At 44.1% G+C, this 21,027-nt stretch overlaps 1 pseudogene; it reads left to right on the forward strand.

The window, feature by feature from the left end:
* The window catches only part of LOC115328954, a 121,176-nt pseudogene that overhangs the window by 62,077 nt on the left and 38,072 nt on the right, over nucleotides 1–21,027 (forward strand).

Below are 21,027 nucleotides of genomic sequence, written 5' to 3' on the forward strand. Positions count from 1 at the left end.
GAACATCACACGTTGCAAGGAAGGACTTCAACGACGAGGCTAGCAAGCAAGCCCTTGTCAAAACTGCTGTGCTCGACCGGAGAGTTGAATCAGGACTGTGACTCTGTGAGTAAGAATCAACGACTTTGGAACTTCCGTATAGTTTACAGCTTAATTGTTGCCTTCCGTATGTTTTATTTTAATAGGTGTCTGTGTGCTGATACATTTTTAGTTTATTTCAATGGTTGTCCGTGGGATATTACAGTTTTGTTCCTTATAATTTTTTTCTTGAACAGGGAAGTGCTTGTTTGGAGTTTTCACGCTTTCTTGTATAAAACTTCTTTTGCAAACCATACTCTCGGTCTGCTCTCTCGACAACCAATCCCGCCAAAGGGCTGTGACTTTCCGACGTCGAATGATATGTTACAATGTTTTCTAACTAGCGATCGCCTACATTCTATCTTTGTAGCATACATATTTGTTGAATGACAAATTCCGAACCAGGCCAATAAAGATTGGTCAGTGGAATATTCTGTAGATATATCTACGTGAACACACGTTTGGGGCAGTGTGGGATAGCGGTACGATGTATATTTTGTGGATACTCATAGAAATGCGTTATATGATCCCGTGTCTGGACCTGGAAAGTATGGTAACTGTCCCATGGCAATAATTTTCATGTGATGCACATGAAAATTGCTTCATATGGGGTGGGTACCGCATCTACCAGACCCAAACACGGGATTATATAAAGCAGTCTATATATGGTATATAAGGAATTGGGCAGATATGGATATATAAGGAATTGGGCAGATATGGGTATATAAGGAATTGGGCAGATATGGCTATATCCATCCAGATATGGCCTGATTGTGCATATCTGGCCATATCTGCCCAATTTCTTATGTATCCATATCTGTATTTTTTAATATAAGTCCAGATATGACATTTCTGTAAGGGTATATAGGGTAGTATTTGATATTTTACACAGCGATATATCGCCGTATTTGCACGCGTATATGGCGATATATGGCCGTACTTACGCACTTATGTGGCCATATATGGCAGTATTTGTTTACTTATATCGCGGTATATAGCCATATTTGACTCCTTATATTATCATATACGGCCATATAAAGAATATATGAGGGCCATATATGACATTATCGAACGGGTTGCTTCACAACGTCGTCCTAGAGGTTGTCATGGCGATCATCTTAGAGGTTGTCCTAGATGAGTTGCTAGACATTGCCTTTTAGGACGATGTCCTTGATGTCTTCCTGGAGATCAACGTAGAGGGACTCCTAGACGTTGTTTTGGCGCACAGCTCTTAGGCGCTCGCTTCCGGCTCGGGTGGCGTCAGCGTAACCGCGCATTGCATATGGAGAATCTTCTACAATGCACCGCGCGAGGGTCACGTGACCCTGGTCACGTGACCCTCGCCAGGTGCATTATAGGACATTCCCCGGGAAGACATTCCCCGAGGTCCTCCCGAGGTCCTCGGGAGGACCTCGGGTTTCTTCGAGGAAACCTAGGGAGGACCTCGGGTTCGTTAGGGATGACCTCGGGAACCTTCAGTGACCACGGAGAGGGGGGGTCACGTGACCCCCAAGGTCACGTGATCCATCCTCCCCGAGGTCACGTGACCCCCCCCCCCCCCTCAGTACCCCTCCTTCCTCCTCTTCACAAGAGCTGCACTCTAATTCGCCGTTACAGGGAGCTGTAAACGTCTTTCACTTTTTTTACTTGGTCCACTAGAATCTCGTCCCTGACGTTGTCCTCGGTGTGTGTAGGGCATATTAAAACCATTTCATCATCATACCATTTTCTTTCCTAATTTTGCTCACAAGCGATGTTCCTGTAAAGCTACCGTATTTCTTCGTGTTTGTCGAATGGACTGAGCTGCATCAATTTTGATCTAAGCATATACTCTGCTTGAGGAACCGCGTTTTGCATTATTATCAGGCGCACAGCATCCTTCGGAGCGGAAGAAAATGTGACTCTTCTCAATTTTCGACGCTTCTGATTGTACCCGCTGTGACAGCAGGGAGCGCAGCAGGTAGGCATGCCTGCTCATTGATTGTCGAACGACTCAAAGCTCCAGACGCGAGAGAAGAAAACTAATGCCCGAGTCCCACTTGAGCGACAACATAAAAAAGGCAAGCCTGAAACATATGCAGCATGCTCGCTATGGTACCTTTCGGAGTCGTTTAGTCATTCGGCGCTCGTGGAATAAGCTCGAGTGATTGCAAGCTTGCCAATGATACACTCGTGTACGCGATGCTCCTGTTTAAACATAGCCTCCTTTATTCGACAAAGCCTATCAACTCACGAGACTCTGATTTGAGGCTTTACGCTGTAATTTGTTTATGTTTGTCGCTCTAGTGGGACTCGAGCACTACGAGCCTCAAGCAACCGCTGACACGAGTTAGAAAAACTAGAAACAACAATGAGCACGAGAAACCAACAAAAATCATTCTTAAAGCGACTACAGCGCTAGTCATCACGCGATGTGCGAATTCGAACCACTAATTTCATAATAAAAAGTGCCGATCGGCAGCAGTAATTGTTGGCACGGAAGTGTCTGCCCCTTTTCAAAGCGAAATCAATCAACTCCATTTTCCGTCCAATATCGATGTAAAGCCGAGTTTTCTTTAAAATTGTCATCTATTTTCAGTCTAGGCACACCCTGGGATGAAGGTTACCAAGCACCTAGCTGTCTCGGCAAAGAGGGACACCTCATGAGCATCAGCCCTGGAGTTCCCATCTACCCCACGCTTTCGAACTGCACAAAAGACTATCTCCTCCAGAAGTACCAAGAAAATCTGTAAGAAGTTTGTATTAAGACACCTGCGTTGCTGACAGTTCATGTATGATGTAGAGAAATATGAAACGGAGTGTTGGTAAAAATGCATGACATTTTATCCCATTTACTAATTACTTCACGTTAAAGAACATGGTTCGGATCAAAACCATGATGAAAAGCATGATGAAAGTATATTGGGCAACATTGTGCATGGTTTAGAAGCTTTAACGGCCGAGTAAAAGTAGACACAAGAAAAAAGAACTTGCATAATGAAAGCTACGAAGCTAAGTAACCATCCCTTAACATAAAGATCTTTGGGAAGTAATGGCAATTAGAATGTCAAATCTCTGAAAAACTGTGAAACAAATGAGCGAATGGAAACTCAATTTGATATTGTTGTATTCATATAAATGGTCTGGTGTTAATGAGCCGCTAAACGGTGCGTGGTTCGGAAATTGGGCCAGAGTACCTTACGGACTCATTCTCGGTATGCCGAAGCTGCATTGTAAAGTTCGAATTTAAACAGAAGAAAACATCTGGTAAACTTAAAACCTAGCCAAAAAATTGTGTAATGATTTCAAAAACCAATAAATATATGACGACAAGACAACGCATAATACATTGGGAGACAATAAGGTAAATGCATACTACGCAACAAAAGCATCACCAAAAACGAATTGGCGCTTTTTCGCGCTATTTACATAAAAAGTACATTAACGAACAATAAACTGTATCGTTTTAATTCACTATTTGAACGAGAATCTTCTGCGTACTAAGTCGTGTTAAAAATAGTCTTTTAATTCCATAAAACACTGACTCTGTTTAGTGACAGTAATTTTATGCACATAAGAAATTTGTCAATAATACCTTGTTTTACCTTGAGTCAAAGCGCAGACGGAGCTACGAGCAAACAGGGTCACTAAAATTGTATAAAATAGCGAAGTCATTGAGTTCGTAATCTTTGTTTTATCTGCTATTATCGACGAAACTCTTTAAGTGCAGTGAATACGCTGTAACCTCACACTTTCAGTGTGTATATCCGTAAGTGTGGCCTAGTCTTTTAACTACGTTATAAGTTATGATGAGAGCTGAAACTTCCCCGGCATTACACGATTTAAAAAAAGAAACACCCCCAGGCAGCACAAAATTTTGGCCCGACACTGGCCAATGCCTGATTTTTGCTCGGCACCTGCCTGGCCAGCCCGGCCACTGGAAAGCAGCTGGCCAAAGGTCCCCAAAAGATCACTATTAGGTCCCCGGCCACAGAGTCTTAATTTTTCCATTGGCAACCAATCACCAAATTATGTTCGGGAAGGGCTTGGCCACCAAGTCTTTGTTTCCTCCCTGGTCACCCGCCTCAAAAAGGTGACCAGCACTCATCCGGCCAATGTTCACCGGCATGAACTTGGTCTATGAAGACAAAAAAGTGCCCGGTAGAAGGCAGAGTACTGATCGCTCTTTTCATCCCCGGCCACCAGTCCTAAAAATATCCTCAGCACCTGTCCGGTCAATGTTGACTGGCAGCAACCTGGTCAACGAAGACAAAAAAGTGTCCGGTAGAAGCCTGGGACTCACTACTCTTTTCATCCCCGGCCACCAGTCCTAAAAATATCCTCAGCACCTGTCCGGTCAATGTTGACTGGCAGCAACCTGGTCAACGAAGACAAAAAAGTGTCCGGTAGAAGCCTGGGACTCACTACTCTTTTCATCCCCGGCCACCAGTCCTAAAAACATCCTCAGCACCTGTTCGGTCAATGTTGACTGGCAGCAACCTGGTCAACGAAGACAAAAAAAGTGTCCGGTAGAGGCCTGGGACTCGCTACTCTTTTCATCCCCCGCCACCAGTCCTAAAAATGTCCTCAGCGCCTTTCCGGCCAATGTTGACCGGCAGTAACTTGGTCAACGTAGACAAAAAAGTGTTCAGTAGAAGCCTGGCTATTGACCACACTTTTTATCCCCGGCCACCAGTCCTAAAAACATCCTCAGCACATGTCCGACCAGTGTTGACTGGCAGTAACTTATTCAATGATGAAAAAAAAACTGTCTGGTAAAAGACTGGGTACTGACCGCTCCTTTTATCCCAGGCCACCAATCCGAAAGATGGTCACCCTATTTGGCTTGTTTCAAATTGGTCAACAAAAGAAAAAAAGTGTCCCATAGAACATGGGTGTGCGGAGTGCTGCTTTTATTCAGGACCACCAATCCTCTCTGGCATTACATTGCCCATTACAATACAGTATACAAGTCACAGGCTTGGTAAGCAATGACTTCCACTTGTTCTGCAAATATTAAGTCTGGTCACATGTAGGTGGCTACATATTTGCCCAGGCCAGGTAAGACTGGGAGAAGGTATTAACACTTGAGGAATCCAGGCCGTGGCGCGTTCCATACTATAAAATTGGCTCAGAAAACTTCATTTGGATAAAAATTATATTTTATTATTTGAACACACATTATATGTACAAAATGTGAAAACATTAAAAAATGACTGTGCCTTTAACAGAGCAGTGAATTCTGGACTTGTTGTACACAACAAAAATGAACCAGAATATGAAAAAAAGCTTTCTCTGGTATTCTTTTGCCAATTACAAAATTCTTCATAACAACAGCTTTTCTTTAATCACAGATTTCTGGCCAAGATAAAACCAGAAAACCTGAAAACAAACACACAATAAGCACATGTATTTCATAACCAAAACCTGGCTGGCAGTATTGCTATATCAAATATAACAGAAAAGTTCTATCACTTAAAAACCAAATTATATAAGCTACAGTCACAAAATATTGGGTGAAATCACGGTCAGAAGTCGGGTCTCTCTCCACCTGAGGAAACCTCAAGGTGACTGGTAGCAGTAAGGACGTCGTCAAATGGCAACAAAAGAAGCACATTGGGCTATTGGCAGCGCGTGCAGAGCAAAAAACAAACAAACAAAAAAAAAAGCTCTCCTAACTAAGCCATGGTTAAAAATATTGGGTGAAAAAATGGAGGAAAACACATACATATCCGACCCTTCGAGACAACGAAAGAACTTTATCGAACGAATCACACTTCCCGCCGTGGTAGGCCGACGTTGTCACAATCACGAGACCTACACTCGTCGTCGAAAACACGCCGCTAGCTTTTTGAGGGGAACGAACGGCACAATCGTACTATACACAGTGCGACGGCTTTGACCCGATCACAATATCTCTACACGTCGTCGAAAACGCACCGCCTCTTCTTCCACGGCACGATCGAGCACCAGATCCTTCAACTACGTCCGACAGGCGTAGCGTAGTCTCGCTTTGCCCAGCTCGAACACTCACCGCGACGCCGCGCAGTTGACGATGCGATGCAGTTCTCACAAACGCTCTCCCGTGCACGAAAAACACAAAACAATCACATGCCGATGCCTCGGTTGATTTGTGGGCGTCTAACTTCGTTGAATGTCTCACGTGTACACAGATTTCCACTGACCCGTCACATAGGGTTACGTAACTTTGGCTACGGAGGCCAAATAAAACGAGATGCGGTGCTTCTCCTTGGCTCCGTAAGGTCCAGAAATATACACCGATCTATCTTAGGTCCGGTCCAAGGCCAATTGTCCGGTCTTCGACATACCTTTTCCGATTTTCCAACAAAAAAAACCAAAAAAAAAAAAAAAAAGGCGCGCTGCTTAGCAGATGAAGCAGGTGAACCGGAAGTGATCTCGTCCCAGCAAGTTCCGCCAGTTCCGCCATTACTTGTTTATGCATACCCACGACCCTGTACACCGACTGCGTAGGGTGAACACGAAAACTGGCGACACTTGCATAAAAGAGAAGTGACGGGTGCTTTAATTAAAATATATTCATGTTCGTCCTAATCCCCGAAAATCTGACTAGATTCCCTGCGCGGTGATAGTTGTCCGCCAGGTGGCGCGAACTACCTCCCATTGCAAAAAGAGAACTTATATAGCATCCTCGATCATCCGCACCGGTGCGCACCGGGGCACTGAGGTGCGCCCCTTCATCTTCGATCAAGTGCACCGGTGCGCACCGTACGTCCTCGATCAACGAAGCGCACCCTCCCGGTGCGGCTTTTCGTTGCCCCAACGCGCACCGAGAAAATCGGCGGTGCGCCGGGGTGCAGTCCCATCAGGCATTGCGGCCGGAAGCGGGAATCGAGAAGATGGCGGGAGTAGCAGACGCGCAGACTATCGAGATGGCGATCTTGCAAAAACGAACACGCCTCGCAGCTGCACTAGATGATTTCCTCGGGTCTTCTGACGGCGAGACGACGAGCTTCTCACCATCGCCGCGATTACTGGCGATTGCTGCGGTGGCAAGGAGCGCCCGAAAAGCACGAACTTCGTGGAAAGCGGCGCGAGGCGTTTCGATGACAGCGAGGTACGGTATTATCTGGCGTTTCGTTTTCTTGAACTAATAATGATGGCCAACATATACATGTGGAATTGTCACCCGCTTCGTGAACCCATCGACAATCACGTCCACGATGTTTATTTCTGTGGGACCGTCAAATCCGCGAGTAAAAAAATAAAAGAAATTGACAGCAGACGGGCATCGTGCGCTGACCTACGCAAAATAAACGAACAAAACGCGAAGTGACGCAAGGTGGAGCTCGCCGCGGTGCACCGGCGCGGCGCAGTTTGTCCTCGATGTTGCACCGACATCGCGCTGCACGACCGAGGAGCGCTGTGCACTGTGCTGGTTTCAGGGCGATTCCGGTGCGAGTTGATCGAAGATGCTAATAATTTTATTATTCACCCATCCACTCGATCGTGTCGCGCTGATGCCTGTGCAATGGCCGGTGCAGCTGGCTGATGGTGGACTCATCAGGCCTAGTTCAACTTCAAGCGGTTCAAGGCGTTCAAGGTTCGACGATTTGAGAAGCTTTGTTATCGGTTTGTGCACATTTCAAGCCACCCAAGATAGCACGCGGCGGCGTCCAGAGACAAGAGGCCATGAATACGCTGATCAAGGAGTAAGTCCATTTTCTACTCGGTGTTTTGTTTTGCAAAGTGATTGGAACACAATGGGCATAGGGTTAGTAGTAACGGCTCAGTTGACAAGCTCTGCATTAGCGGTGCTTCGGAAAGGCGGCCCCGTCCGTTCGTGCGAGCGTGATGACGCTGTCGTCGCAGCCCGCTTGGTTCGCAAGGTCGGGGAAGCTCGGGCCACTGGCTTGTCATTGCAAAATCAGGCGGTCGGCGGCATGTCAGCGGCATGTCAGCGGCATGTCAGCGGCATGTTAGCGGCTCTTGTGAACTCTTTAGATTCTGCTGATTGTGTGATTGTTAATGGGAAGTGGGGATTTTGCCGGCAACCGTCATGACAAACCTACGAAGAAAAACTGTCGCGAACGCCGAACTGGCATGTTGTTTCTTGTATAACACGAATTGTAAGAGTAGAAATATCCGAGCCGGCAGTAGCTCAGTGGTAGAGTGTCCGCTTCTCACGCAGAAGTTCCGGGTTCGATCCCCAGTGGGTACACTTTTTGTTGTTTTTTTTTTGTTTGTTTTTTTGTCAAGCTTTTTGCGGTATTTGCACATTTTCTTTTAGACAATTATCGCTGAACATGAATATATATATTATTATTTGTTTCCACCGATAATTGATTTTTTTTTATACTCAATGTTTTAGTGATAGTGCTCGTTTTTATAATTGATTCTTTAGTGGTAATTGATAGCTTTTTGCGATATTTACACATTTTATTTTTGACAATTATCGCTGAAAATAAATATATTTTATTTTTTATTTAAACCGATAATTGGATTTTTTTAATAATTAATATTTTACTGATAATGTTTTTTTTTATAATTGATTTTTTACTGGTAATTGATTATATCATATGTGTGAATGACGTTTTAGCGAACAACGCCATTTGAGTGAATAACGGAGGCGTGTCTTAACCCACTCCCCAGCACTGCACTCGTGCCGCTTTTCGGCGGCAGTCTGCAGCTGCTCGTTACAAAAATGTTAGCTTTCGATTGTTTCGATCTCGCCCAGAAGTTCGTTCATTTCTAACTTTCAATGAAAAAACGGTTAAAGTGCGGGCGAGCTTTGATTGAAAACCTGAGTCTGTGGTTGGAAAACGGAAAAACGTGATGTAGAAAGTATGGTGCCTGGATCGCGTCTATGATTGGTGTGTTTAGCGTCCTATCCCGCCCATACATCAAAAGTTGTCCCGAAGTGGCAACAGATGACGTCACGGAAGCCGGAGTGTCATGCTGTTGACTGTCGCGATCCTGGCGGTTGGCCATAGAAATGCTGGCGAAAAGCACAAGCGAACACGAGTGTCGCTGTCGTCACGGCGTCCCAACTTGCAGCTGCTGTAGCTTCCGTGGACTGTCACAGTGGAGAGCGACCTGCAGCAGGACAGGCGTCGCCACATACACCACAACTATTGGGACGCCACCAGGTTCGCGACCAGCGGCAGCATGACACTTTTATGACGTCATCAGGCGGAAATCGAGGGACCACTTTTTTGGACATGGTAAACACACCAGTCGGAGATGCGTTCCAGGCACCATAGTAGAAAGACAAAGTGACAGAGAGCATCTCTTCCATTTTTTAACCACAGTCTCAGGTTTTCAATCATCATGTCTAACTTTCGATTGGTGTTTCTCGTTCAGAAGTTCATTTGCGTTACAACAAAGCAGCTGAGTAGTTGGGCAGTGAAGTTTCGACAGGGGCCTTTGCTTGGCACGTAGCCAGGATTTTTTTTTTTGGGGGGGGGGGGAGGGGAAAGGGAGGAGGAGGAGCAGGAGCAGGAGAGGAGGAGCGCGCCCGCCCATGACAAAATGCTGTATGAGGGGGGGGGGGGAGGAGGTCCCAGGAAAATGGAAGATTGCGGGGGGGTCCTATGGTCCCCCCCTCCCCCCTGGCTAGGTGCCTGGTCTTTGCACCCCAGCCTTGCTGTGTCAACATTAACAGGGGCTGACAGTAAAGTGGCTAAAGACTTCTTATTTTGGCTTGAAATAGATAGCAGAAGCATCACGACATCAATTGAAAAACACCATCATGAACCTATGCCCTAAACAGACCTTTTGCTTTGCTCCTAAGTGTAGCGTATTCACTGTTCAGTCTGTGGTCGCGTCTCGTGAGTGACAGTGAGCTCCTTTTTCAAATCGTGCGGCGAAAAGATGTCATGCGCTGCGGGTCAAGTGCAGACGTTTTGCGTCTCGCTGAAAGTTAGACGTGCCTGTTTTGCTAGATGTATTTATTTTGGATCTCTGCTACAGTTTTTTGTGAGTTTAGTGCATTATGCTTGTATCAGAAACCTGCATTTGTAAGTAACTTTTTTAAAAATTTGTTTAGTGGATTTCTCCATCCAAAAATAAACAAATCTGGCAGTGGTTTGTTAGTGGTTGCTGGCGGGGCCCCCAACATTGCCCAAGCTGTCTAAAATAGGTTCTAATATTCTGGTAGAATGCATATTCCACACTTTTTCTCTATAGCTACCACGTCATGCACTTTAGATGAAGGGAGCGCATACGTCGTCTCGGAGTGTTGGCTGGTGAGGAAGCTAGAGCAAGTCGTCTCCTACTGGCCACCTTACAAGCAAAAGCAGCAGGTTCTCTGTGCAATTTTAGAGAAAGAACAGATTACACTGACTTGGTCGAATCACCCAGTGAAGATTCTTCACTCCTACATGAGGTTGGCGATTTTTTTTTAAATTGAGCGTATAATTGAGATGATCGTTTCTCATGCAGCCACACTGCAGCACGCTTCAGACCATCTGGTCGCAGCTGCCTGAGCACCCAATTTGGACTGACAGACCGGATGTAGCCCCAAGACAGGAAAGGGCGAGGAGGCCTGCTGGCCATATGGACAGCGACTCTTCGGACGATGCCTCAAGAGAAAGAGTGTGTCCCGGTATAAGGCTGTTCATTATAAATTATTATTCAATGTGAATCAAAACTTGCATGAATAACTTTAGCTCCTTATGCAATTGTAAAATTGCTAAATAGTTATAGTCAGTAACAGGTCAGTAACAAAGGGCAAGGGAAACGAAGGCTGGATAGGAGAAAGCAGACTGAAGGTAGAAGAGGTTTTTGTCCTCTCACCTTCAACACCCCATCTGTTTTCTCCTTTCCCACCTTCGTTTTCCTCGCTCTTTGATCTTGATTTATCACTGAGTGTAGGTCAATCTGGTTAGTGCACGCACATTGTAAAATTCAGTAGTTAAAATTGAAAGAATGAAAGCACGAAAGATGTATACAGACAGCTGAGAGCTGTCAGTTAGCAACATTTAATTCTGGATGGAAAATTTTGTGCAGTGCCTGAAACAACCAACAGTGGTTCAGCCTTGAGCGAGCCTCCCCTCTGAGCAACATGGAACTGTCCGAATCATGTACTGCGCCCCTTTCGGCCACCGCCTCGGCCATGCGCTCTGAGTGGGTATTTCATATTGCTGCAGACTGTACCACATCAGTTAGAATTGCTTGTCCTTGAAACCTTGCAAGCCAGTCCCCTAGTTACCCTAGTTACACGTACACTTTCAACTATCGTTGAGTCTACGACATTTATCAGCCTCAACTTTGACTGAACTCAACTCAACTCTCTAGAACCCAGTTAAAGCTAGCACGAAACTGGTTCTTGTGCCGTGTGATCAGTCTAATTTTTATAGTAATTTACTCGGAGACACACGTTTTATTTATTTTAAGTAGATCATACTATATGTTTGATACCTTGTTGCTTTTTAGCGGCATTTACACGAGTACCAAAGCAGATTCAGGGCTAGGTTGCACATCATTTAGGCTAGGTGGTTCAAGCTACTGCCCGCTATGATGGGTGCCCCACTACTATTTGTCTATTTGTGCAGCAGGTTCCTCCGCCATTTTTGCTCGTTTGGAATCTTGCCGGCTAGCCGGGATGCTATTATTGGCAGCTCGGACGCCTAAATTTATTCCTTCCCGAGAATTCTGCTGCTACGATTCTTTCTAGACGCCTCCCCCTGCATTTCGAAACAGTAAGTGCCTCACAAACAATGGTTGCTGGCAGCGGTCCCGCGAACAGGTGCCAATTTACCTTCGTTGGGGAAGTCCGTTCGGTTGAACTGAGGTGGGGGAGCTCAGTCGAACTCAACTGTCATTAGCGGCTCAATGACGGTTGGCGCTGCCGTGTAACTTTGGCTTATCGCGATGGACTCGACTGTTGTTGGATTCAATGGCAGCTGAGAGCGCCCGTGTAACTGGGTACTAGCGCACTAGCTGTCCAACGAAGCTTCCAGACAAAAATGTCCCCAGCCTGCGCCCAGGGTAGTTCTCTCAGCCATGAAGTGAACAGGTGTTGACCATGGGGTCCCCAAGAAATGTCAGTAGTCTATAATGCCTTGTTGGTGGTCTTTGATTTCTGACTTTGTTGGGCTCAATCTTTCATACTTTCAAATATTATATACATGATCTATTTTCACTCACGTGGTACAATCGACACGGCGAGGACTCGAATCCAATCACGAAGCCTGTGATTGGATCCGAGTCCTCGACGAACTCTGACAGAGCGCTCATTTGCAATATGACCTAAGTTCACGCCGAACGCTGACGCAACTGCCGTGTCCATTACATGCTCAGAGTATGTGAGCAAGCAATGGTGGCCGGGTGTTGGTACAAACTTTTGAAAAGGCTCTAAAAACAAATTTATGAAAGCTTTTATTTCAGACGACCATGCGATTGAGCTTTTTGTTCGCTGTTCTAGATAGCTCGGAAAATGGCACTCTGAAATAAGAAATAAAAAAAGTGCCTTAGTTGTTCACCATACCTCTAACACAAGAACATTTGGGAACATGGTGCTTAGATATGCTGTAGCTTTGGGTTAAGCAATATGGCCTATTCTAGGCTCTAGGCCTGAGGCCACAGATGTGGCCTCAATCCAAACATTTTTGTCATCAGAGTTGTGCATTCTTGCGGTAGGATATTACAAAAGCAGTCTGCATGAATTGAGCGTCAGTCCTGCATTCCTTTTAATGGATTGCCAGAGAAGTGTCAGAAATGTGGGTAAGAGTTCATAAGTCCTACCTTTGTTTCAGGGAGCCATTGCAAAGGCTACACTGTAAAAAACACTGCTTACATACCTATAGTTTTTGTAGCATTGTTTTCTGTATCTACAAAACAGTTTCACTCTTTCTGATTCGGTCTAAGCATCTCTCTTTTTTCGTGTTTGAATGTCTTCTACTTCAGGTTCAGTCCTGCCAGCTTATCATGTATCAGGTTAGTTTGGGCTCATTATGAAATATCTCAAGCTAATATAGCTGGTCCCACTTTCAGAACACATTCAATTTTGCTCTTGGTTTTATCTCTTGTGCACTCCTGCTTACTTGAGGCCGTCTTTTTTTTCTGCTCCCTACAGGGCTGAAGAGAGCCGCGTCTACCACAACCTGGATGCAGGGAACTTCTCCGAAGGGGTGAGAACATTTATGACATCTTGGCTTGTTAAAGAGCACGTAAACAGAGGATCGGGATTGGCTGAAGTGTGATGTTGTTGCTTGCTTTTTAATAATTTCTGCAACTCTGCATGCACCACCAAAGAGAGGTAATTTTGTAATTTCACGGCATCCAGTCCACAGATAGCAGTCGATGCGGAATGCTAGCCGTGGCTAGCTACTAGTTCAAACTTTTCTTGGAGGAAGCAACATTAGTAACCTCATATTAATGCCTTGCAATTTCAGCAGGATGCCCATGGTGCTATCGTTTTATCCATGCATGTTTGATAAACAACTTTTTCATCAGTGCACATTTTATCAACACTCATTACGCAACCTTAACTGTTGCGATGTTTGATTGGCACCGTGATAACAAGCTGCAATTCCAAACATGCCGCGCTTTGTGCAGTCACCCCTTGCTTTGCAAGGGGAAAATAAATCTACTCTTGGGCTTGAACTTGCAGTGAGCCTTCTTAGAAAGCTATGCTAGCAATCAAAAGGGCGGATACGGGGCGCTGTTGGCCGAGCTTCGATCCTAAAGAGGTCTGGCGATATTCATGTTAACAAAAATCAATTTCAAGGCTGTCATGAAAAGGAAGCTATCTATGAAATGTGGCAAGATGTGTTGCTGAAACAGACAGTCTTCATCGACAAAGCAATTTGTCGGTGAGACATTCTTTGATGAACTGATTGCCACCAGGGGGTCTAGAAAACATCTGAAATCTCTAAGGCCTGCATGCTTCAAATTTGACAGTGCATAGGTAGGCCACTGCAGTGCACAAATTGAACACGAGTGCCGCATCTGCATTCGGCAGGGTCCTTGGTAGAGTTAGAAAGGGTTGCAAAGTGAACAACTTTCGAACATTGCCATGGTTTAAATTTACAAAGTTGCTTTCGATGTTGATAAAAGTAGAGTTCAACAGTTTCCTCTTTCTTTTTTGCAATTTTGATTCTAAAAATATTTGAAGATTTGAAATTTCTTGGTTTAAGTTAGAATTATTCGAAGATTAAGAGTTTTGTTCCAAGTATAAGTTTGTAAAGTTAGAAGTCTTCAAATCGCACGAGGGTCCCAGTTTCGAGTGATTTCTTAATTTTCTGATGTGTGAGCTCTGTTTAACTGAGTTTAAACAAAGCTTGCGGAAAACAGAGATGGGTACAGCTGTTGCTACCACCAGATAGCTTGCTGCATTTGCTGGGCAGGTTGGCACTCGGCCACTTAGCTTGCCTCTTTGAGCTGTGAGTCAGTCTCATGCGACAGCAATTGCTATCTGCACAGTTCAAGCGTGGTTCAAGCGTTGAAGCAGTTGCTATGTGTTCTGAACATGTAGGTACCGATTGAATCCTGTTTTGTTAGAAGTTCCTCAGATCAAAAGTTTAAGCTTCGTCAAACTTTTGGACTTCACGCGTTCGAAGTTCGACAAATCTGTAGAGAAATAATGACTAAAATAGTCGAATTTTTTGACATGATAGGTTCAGTGTTATATTTGTTAGTGCCAAAGTTAGAAAGGTTTAACATCTTTGAATTCTTCAGACCTCAGGTTTGGAAAATGTTTGCTTCATCTCTAGTTCTTGGTCTGATCAGTGAGAACACGAGCCCCAGCCGAATGCTGATGCAGCACTCGTGGTCTCTCTGCTTTGTGCTGGCCTATGTGTCAGCATATTTGAAGCAGGTCAAAATGCTTTAGGGGGGGGGGGCGAAGAAGAGAGGAGGTGCCTGCAAAACTAGAATTTCTGAGTGAGTAATGACCTGGCAACTACTTAGTAACCAATTTTCTGCATCTTATTCCCACAAGTGAGAAGCTAAGACTAATTGGTGTGTGGTAGAGTAGAACCGGATTTGGAAGGCACAAAAGGGGGCCCTGATAAGAGGCGAGCTTCTTGCCCTCCTCCCTGGTGGTCATCGTAGCGCTTTTTGAATGACGTCGCGTGCTACCCATGTGTAGATTGAACTACCAAGAGCGCCGTTTTGCTCTGCAAGCTGGCTTTCACTCAATGCAGACAAGCCCTTGAGGGAAAGCCAGCTTGCAGAGCTGGCTTTCCCCCAGTGCGCCTGCTGGCAATGAGGCCGCTTGAAATAAAAAAGCCAGCTTGTAGAGCAAGCTGGCTTTTCTCTTTCAAGAGGCCGTGTCGACCACCCGGAAGAGAAGAAAAAATTCTCTTCTGTAAAGGGTGTGGGGAGAGGGTGAGCGGGTGAGACCTTGAAAAATGAAGAAACGGCCACTGACTATCCGCGTGACGCGTCCCTCGTGACATACAGACGCTCCTTTGAGAGCAAACAACTTTCCTAAATGTGGCGTTCTTGTTTGTTGTCAAAATCATTAGAACTTTTATAGACACACACGCCTCCCTGACGTCACGCAGCTGCGGTGGTGCTGTCGACGGCACTGCGCATGCGCAGAAGCCTCAGTTCACTCGAATTCGGTTGCTGCGCGTGCGCAGTGCCCACACCTGGTGTGGGCAAACGCGGGTTTGTTAGTAAACATTGTGTCGGTCTATATCGAATTACTGAGTATGTCAGACTGGTAGAGAGTTTTTGCGAGTTCAATAAACGTTGTTGACTGTAATTTTATGTCTAAACTCAATGCTTTTTATTTTCTCAGCTGCCAGCAAGGCGAAGTATACGGACTTGAGCGAGGCGACGGTTCAAGATATCGCAAAGAGATGGCTGTGGTCATTTGTCGACCGTGATGGTGGGCGAAGCAAGAAGCAGGATGAAGAAATGGAAAAGGTTAAATAAAAATAGTCCCAGAAAATCCTCAGCCTTTTTTGTTTTAACAATACAAACCAGTTCTCAGTGAGTTTGTGCATCCCGACATTTGATCTCAAGTGGTTGATCTTAACTGATACAGCATCCACAGCTACTGCAAAGTGTGCAGGCAAAATGTCAGGCACAGGCTCTTGTTCTGCAGTGCGTCCATGAGTTAATTGCAGGGCTAACACCTAACTGCAAGTCGCTCACTAATGTGCGACCTCGGCTGTAGGGCCAGCACCCAATCGCAAAGGTACGGCCTATGATTAGTTGCGAGGGATCGGCCTGTGCCCGGTCAAACTTCTTCGCCTAGCACCTGACATCTAATGTACGGCTAATGCCCAGTTGCTTAACTCCGGCCTGCCTCTGATCACAGGACACCGGCCGATGCCCTGTTGCTAAACTTCGGCTTGCTTTCGGCCACATGGCATTGGCCAGTGCCCAGATGCTAACCTTCAGCCTGTGTCCTGACACAAGTCTTCGGCCGGCCTCCATTTGCTAAACTCCGGCCAGCTTTCAATCGCAGGTGATTGGCCAATGTCCTGTTGCGCAACTTCGGCTTGCTTTCGGCTACATGGCATTGGCCAGTGCACGGATGCTAACCTTTGGCCTCTGTCCATACCAAAGTCTTTGGCCGGTCTTTATTTGCTAGCCTTCGGCTTGTGTCCTGCTACAGGTCATCGGCCAGCCTCCAACAGCCAGTCCCCTCAAGTCTTTGGCCAAGGCCCACAGCCATGTTCGGGCATAGTAGTTTGACCAGCCTTAGGCCGGAGGAAATGTGACTGGCCAAAATGCTTCAGCCATTGCCCGGCCGTTCATTTTGTGCTGCCTGGGACCGATAATAGTGTAATGTTTTTGTATACATCTAACAAGCAATTTTCATGCTGTTTTCATCAAGTTTGTAATCCTAATTTGTTCCAAATTTACGTTAAGTATCCCTGAAATTACTGAACGTAACTCGTTAATATTGAATTCTGCGATATTTAACTGAGACGCCTCTACACACTAGCCTTTGGCAGGTCGATAATATTTTTTCTATCGGCAAGGAATGAGCGCAGTTAAAGATCATAAATTATGTTGCAAAGAAGTTGGACGGTTCGGCAAAACAGGGACTTCATAAGTCGCCTAAATAAACCCTGACATGGTGTGAATGCAATCACCGTGACCTCGAAATTATATTTATGACTGCGATTTAATACCGGTCTACACGTTTCGCGTTTCGGCCCATTATTTCGGTAGAAGTGGATCAATTGTTCTCAAACTTCGAGAATATGTAAAGGGAATAAATACACTGCCTAAAAGAACTGACACTTGTCATTTTGTTTATAATTACATTGAAAGCAGAATAAAATACGTGGTTTTGTGATAAAGAAGCAGTCTCAATTTGTTAATGCTTATAAAATCAAGTTGCGCATAGTCAAAGCTGAGTACGTTGTCCTGGAATGTGTCACGGTAGATTCCGATTTGGCCCCGGATTTCTGACTATTTCAGAAATATCATTGTTCCGGCAATCCCAGCTGCTGTTTTAATTAGGTTTCCGTGTTTTCGGTTTATACTCATCAACATCGAAAATTAACCATTCGAAACGGTTTTCTCTGCCACGGTGAAAACTGAAAAATCCCGAATTTGTAGAATCCTCGAAGAAAAAATAAAAAGAATGCCAGGTTCACGGGAAGAAATTTTCTACCCTACTTTTTTCTCTCGTTGTCCCGGAACAGAGCCGAACTCAACTGTCCTTGCGGTTATTCCTTTCTATTACGACAACTTTCCTTGCCCCCGTTTCCTTTTCTTTATCAGCAATACCGGAAAAAAATTATAATTCATAACTTATTTAATATTATATTTTCTCCACTAATTATATAGTCGCTTTACAACACAAACACTATAAACGACGATTTCTTACGGCATCGAGGTTACACAGCGAAAACACCGATTAAAGGGGAAAATATACACCCATAGATAACCTCCGGATCTCAGGCAAAATCATTACTGAAAACACACAACCCTAGTTAGAATGGAGCGAAATACAGGGTTGTATAATAATTAAATATTTCATTAAATCCCAAACAGCATTTCAAAAAGTATTGTGGAGTGTTGCGTGAAAAATGGGCCTGAAGGAACTGCTTCATTGGCGACGAGCTTCAGTCGAGCGAGTTGGCGCATGGTAGCTGGATAGGGCGAGCTTAGGAAACGAAAGCGCCAAGAAACAGAGATTGAAAAAAAAACAGAGGTACGATTGGACTACAAACTAAGCTTAAATATATCTCTGTTTTTTTATGTATGCGTCTCCTAAGTTTAAACTAACCCTATCCTAGCTTTATTAGTGCTTTCCTTGCGCGCAAAAGAAACGATAGTGTAGAGAAAAGTGGGTAGACCTTTGACTCTGAGATAGTTGTGTCAAAGGTTCAAAGTAGGTATATTTAAAAAAAAAACCTTAACCCTCTGTAGATTCTTGCTATTATGGTTCTAACAAGCCATGTAAAAACGGGCCCTTAGGTTAAAAGTGAAATTAATGGAAGACAGTAGTATTTGGATTCATAACTGTCTAAAATATGATGTGTCATTGAAAAATGGTGCGTATACTTGACAATGTACATGCGTCTGTGAGAACATGAATCAATCGAATAAATTAATGAATTTCGTTACAGAAGGTTAAATTCATCCGTCTTTACTTGAGTTATCTGTTTCTGAAAATGGTCGAATAAGGTAGGGCATGGAGGGGGGCCCACATGCAGAGTGCGGTGCCTGCTGTGAAGATTTTCAAAAAGTACAACTTTGTCGAGACAGCTTCAGTGTGGCTTAATACGTGTAACACTTAAAGAAACACTGAAATGGTATTTATGATCGCCAAGGTTTTTATTTGTACATGACATATGATAGCCTAACTATCCAGAAAACAATTCGCGGCTGGGAATTCCTTTTCTTTATGCCCGAAAAGCGCCGATCCAGAACTGGCCGGTCTGAGTGTCACTCACTGTCTTCTAAGTGGTCAAGGGCCGTTTTCCATGGTTTAGGCACAGCCACCAAAAATAATCAAGGTCGTGCGTCATCGAAAACACACACACAATAGTAAAAATATAATAAAAACATGATGCACATGTTTAGTGGCTTCTTGAAAGCTGCAAATACGTTGACAGAGGAAAAAAAGTACTATAGTCAAGTGACTTCCGCCACCTCTCTCCTCCTCTATATTTCTTCTTCCTCCTCAGTCTAGTTTCGGGTTTGGTTTCGAGCAGTTGCGTTTTTTTTTTTTTTACTTTATTGAAATTTTACGCAACGCTGTAGCGAAACACTGATTGGTTAGTCTTCTGAAACCATAATAAATCGCGTGGCAAGAAAATAATAACAAAAACAATTTCGCGGTTGGGTTAGCACTGTATTTTCTACGCTGAATCAGGGGGAGCATTTGCTTGATTGATTTTTGGCATAAACGTAAATAATATTCTTTTTTAGGTAAAACTCGAGTAGCTAGTTACTGTGGTGAGTGGTAAAGATATATATTTAATACATTTTCCTAAAGATTATGGACGAGGTGTTTGCATCAAAACAAAAGTAAATAGAACACATATTATTTCAAAATCCTAACAGGCACTAAACTTCAGCCTGCCTTTCCATCTGGCGAAACCTCGATCAATCATATCTGCCATGATATAGACGCTGCAAGCAAACGAGTTGCTTCATTAACTTTGAAGCGTACTGAGCTTCAACTAATTTATTTACACTATTTACATTAGGTTAAATCTGAGACGTGACGAGCCGATCTTGCGGGTGCCGTTGTTCCTCGATGTCTCGAGCGCCGAGAGAGGCCGTGATCGCGCGGGCACTTCTTTCTCTTCTTTCGCGCTTCGCTGGGAGCCGCTACAACTTCAACATGGAGTCTGTTTTCCGTGTTGGGTATCATGTTAGTATGTCAGAGCATACGGTGTCTAGGGATTAAAATCCCGCGCTACGAAACTCTAAATCACTCAACATACTATTACAGCAACCTTTGAATTCGAAATAATATTAAGGCACTTAATACGATTGTTCGTTATTTTATTTTCGGATTGATTATCCTCAGGTTGTTTTTCTTATAAATAAGTGTAGACTTTCAGGGATACCGAACCGTGCTGGGTGGATACCCCAAACCAATTGTACCAAGAACAAACAACTTACAGGTGCACTATTTTGAGAAAGAGGACGTCTGCAAGTCTGCCCATCCTCGGTTCCCTGAGGGACAATACTGCCCGGTGGGTACACGTTTTTAATTTTGTAACATTTGAAGTGTCTGTCATGCGTAAGATAGGTGAAATTTCTAAATATTGTGATTTATAAGAATTAAAACTCACAGAGCAGATCCCTTGAATACTTATTTGAAAACACCTCAAGCAGCCAAAGTTATTTTTAATAATTTCTGCCAGATCACATTCAGCTTATAAGCCCCATAATTTGTTCAAATTTCCTTTTTTAAACAAGAAGTCCGTATATTTTTCATGACAACTGAAGGTACGTCGTGATTACACGAAGGGTCTTATATGTAACGTTATCTGTTCTTTAGAAAAATTGTCTCTGCGAGGTCTTACACTTGTTTTATTTATTATCCGCTTTAACAGACACTAATTATAGTGATAGTGATAATGATAATGATGATGGCGCATTTGCAGGGCCGCAGACACTTAACATTGATTGATTTCTCTGTTTTAAACGACCTACATTCTAACTTAAGGGTTAACTTGTTGGCCCCGAATATTGGGAAACATTTTAAATATTATACCTAGAAACGGAGTTTGCTGAGTCTTCGTCCTAGCTTCAAAACCATATTTATCGTTGGAGCAAATTTCCGCAGAAATTAATGACACGAGGAAAGACTGCGCGTGGTTCATTTTATAATTGGCCAGTGCGACAGAATTCTGCGCGTACCTAAACAACTGTGAACACCATGTTCGCTCGACTGAACAATCGACAAGACAGAACACTCGTCAGACAAGTCCAGGAAGCCTGAGCGCCCTCTCTTTATGAACAAAGACAATCAAAATTATTGATGTTAGTGCAAATATGTTCAATATCTTACAAAATATTTGATTAGGCGCTTCCATATTAACAAAAATAAAT

The sequence above is a fragment of the Ixodes scapularis genome, unplaced genomic scaffold (assembly GCF_016920785.2).
Source record: "Ixodes scapularis isolate PalLabHiFi unplaced genomic scaffold, ASM1692078v2 PGA_scaffold4__175_contigs__length_147842914, whole genome shotgun sequence".
Taxonomy (NCBI): domain Eukaryota; kingdom Metazoa; phylum Arthropoda; class Arachnida; order Ixodida; family Ixodidae; genus Ixodes; species Ixodes scapularis.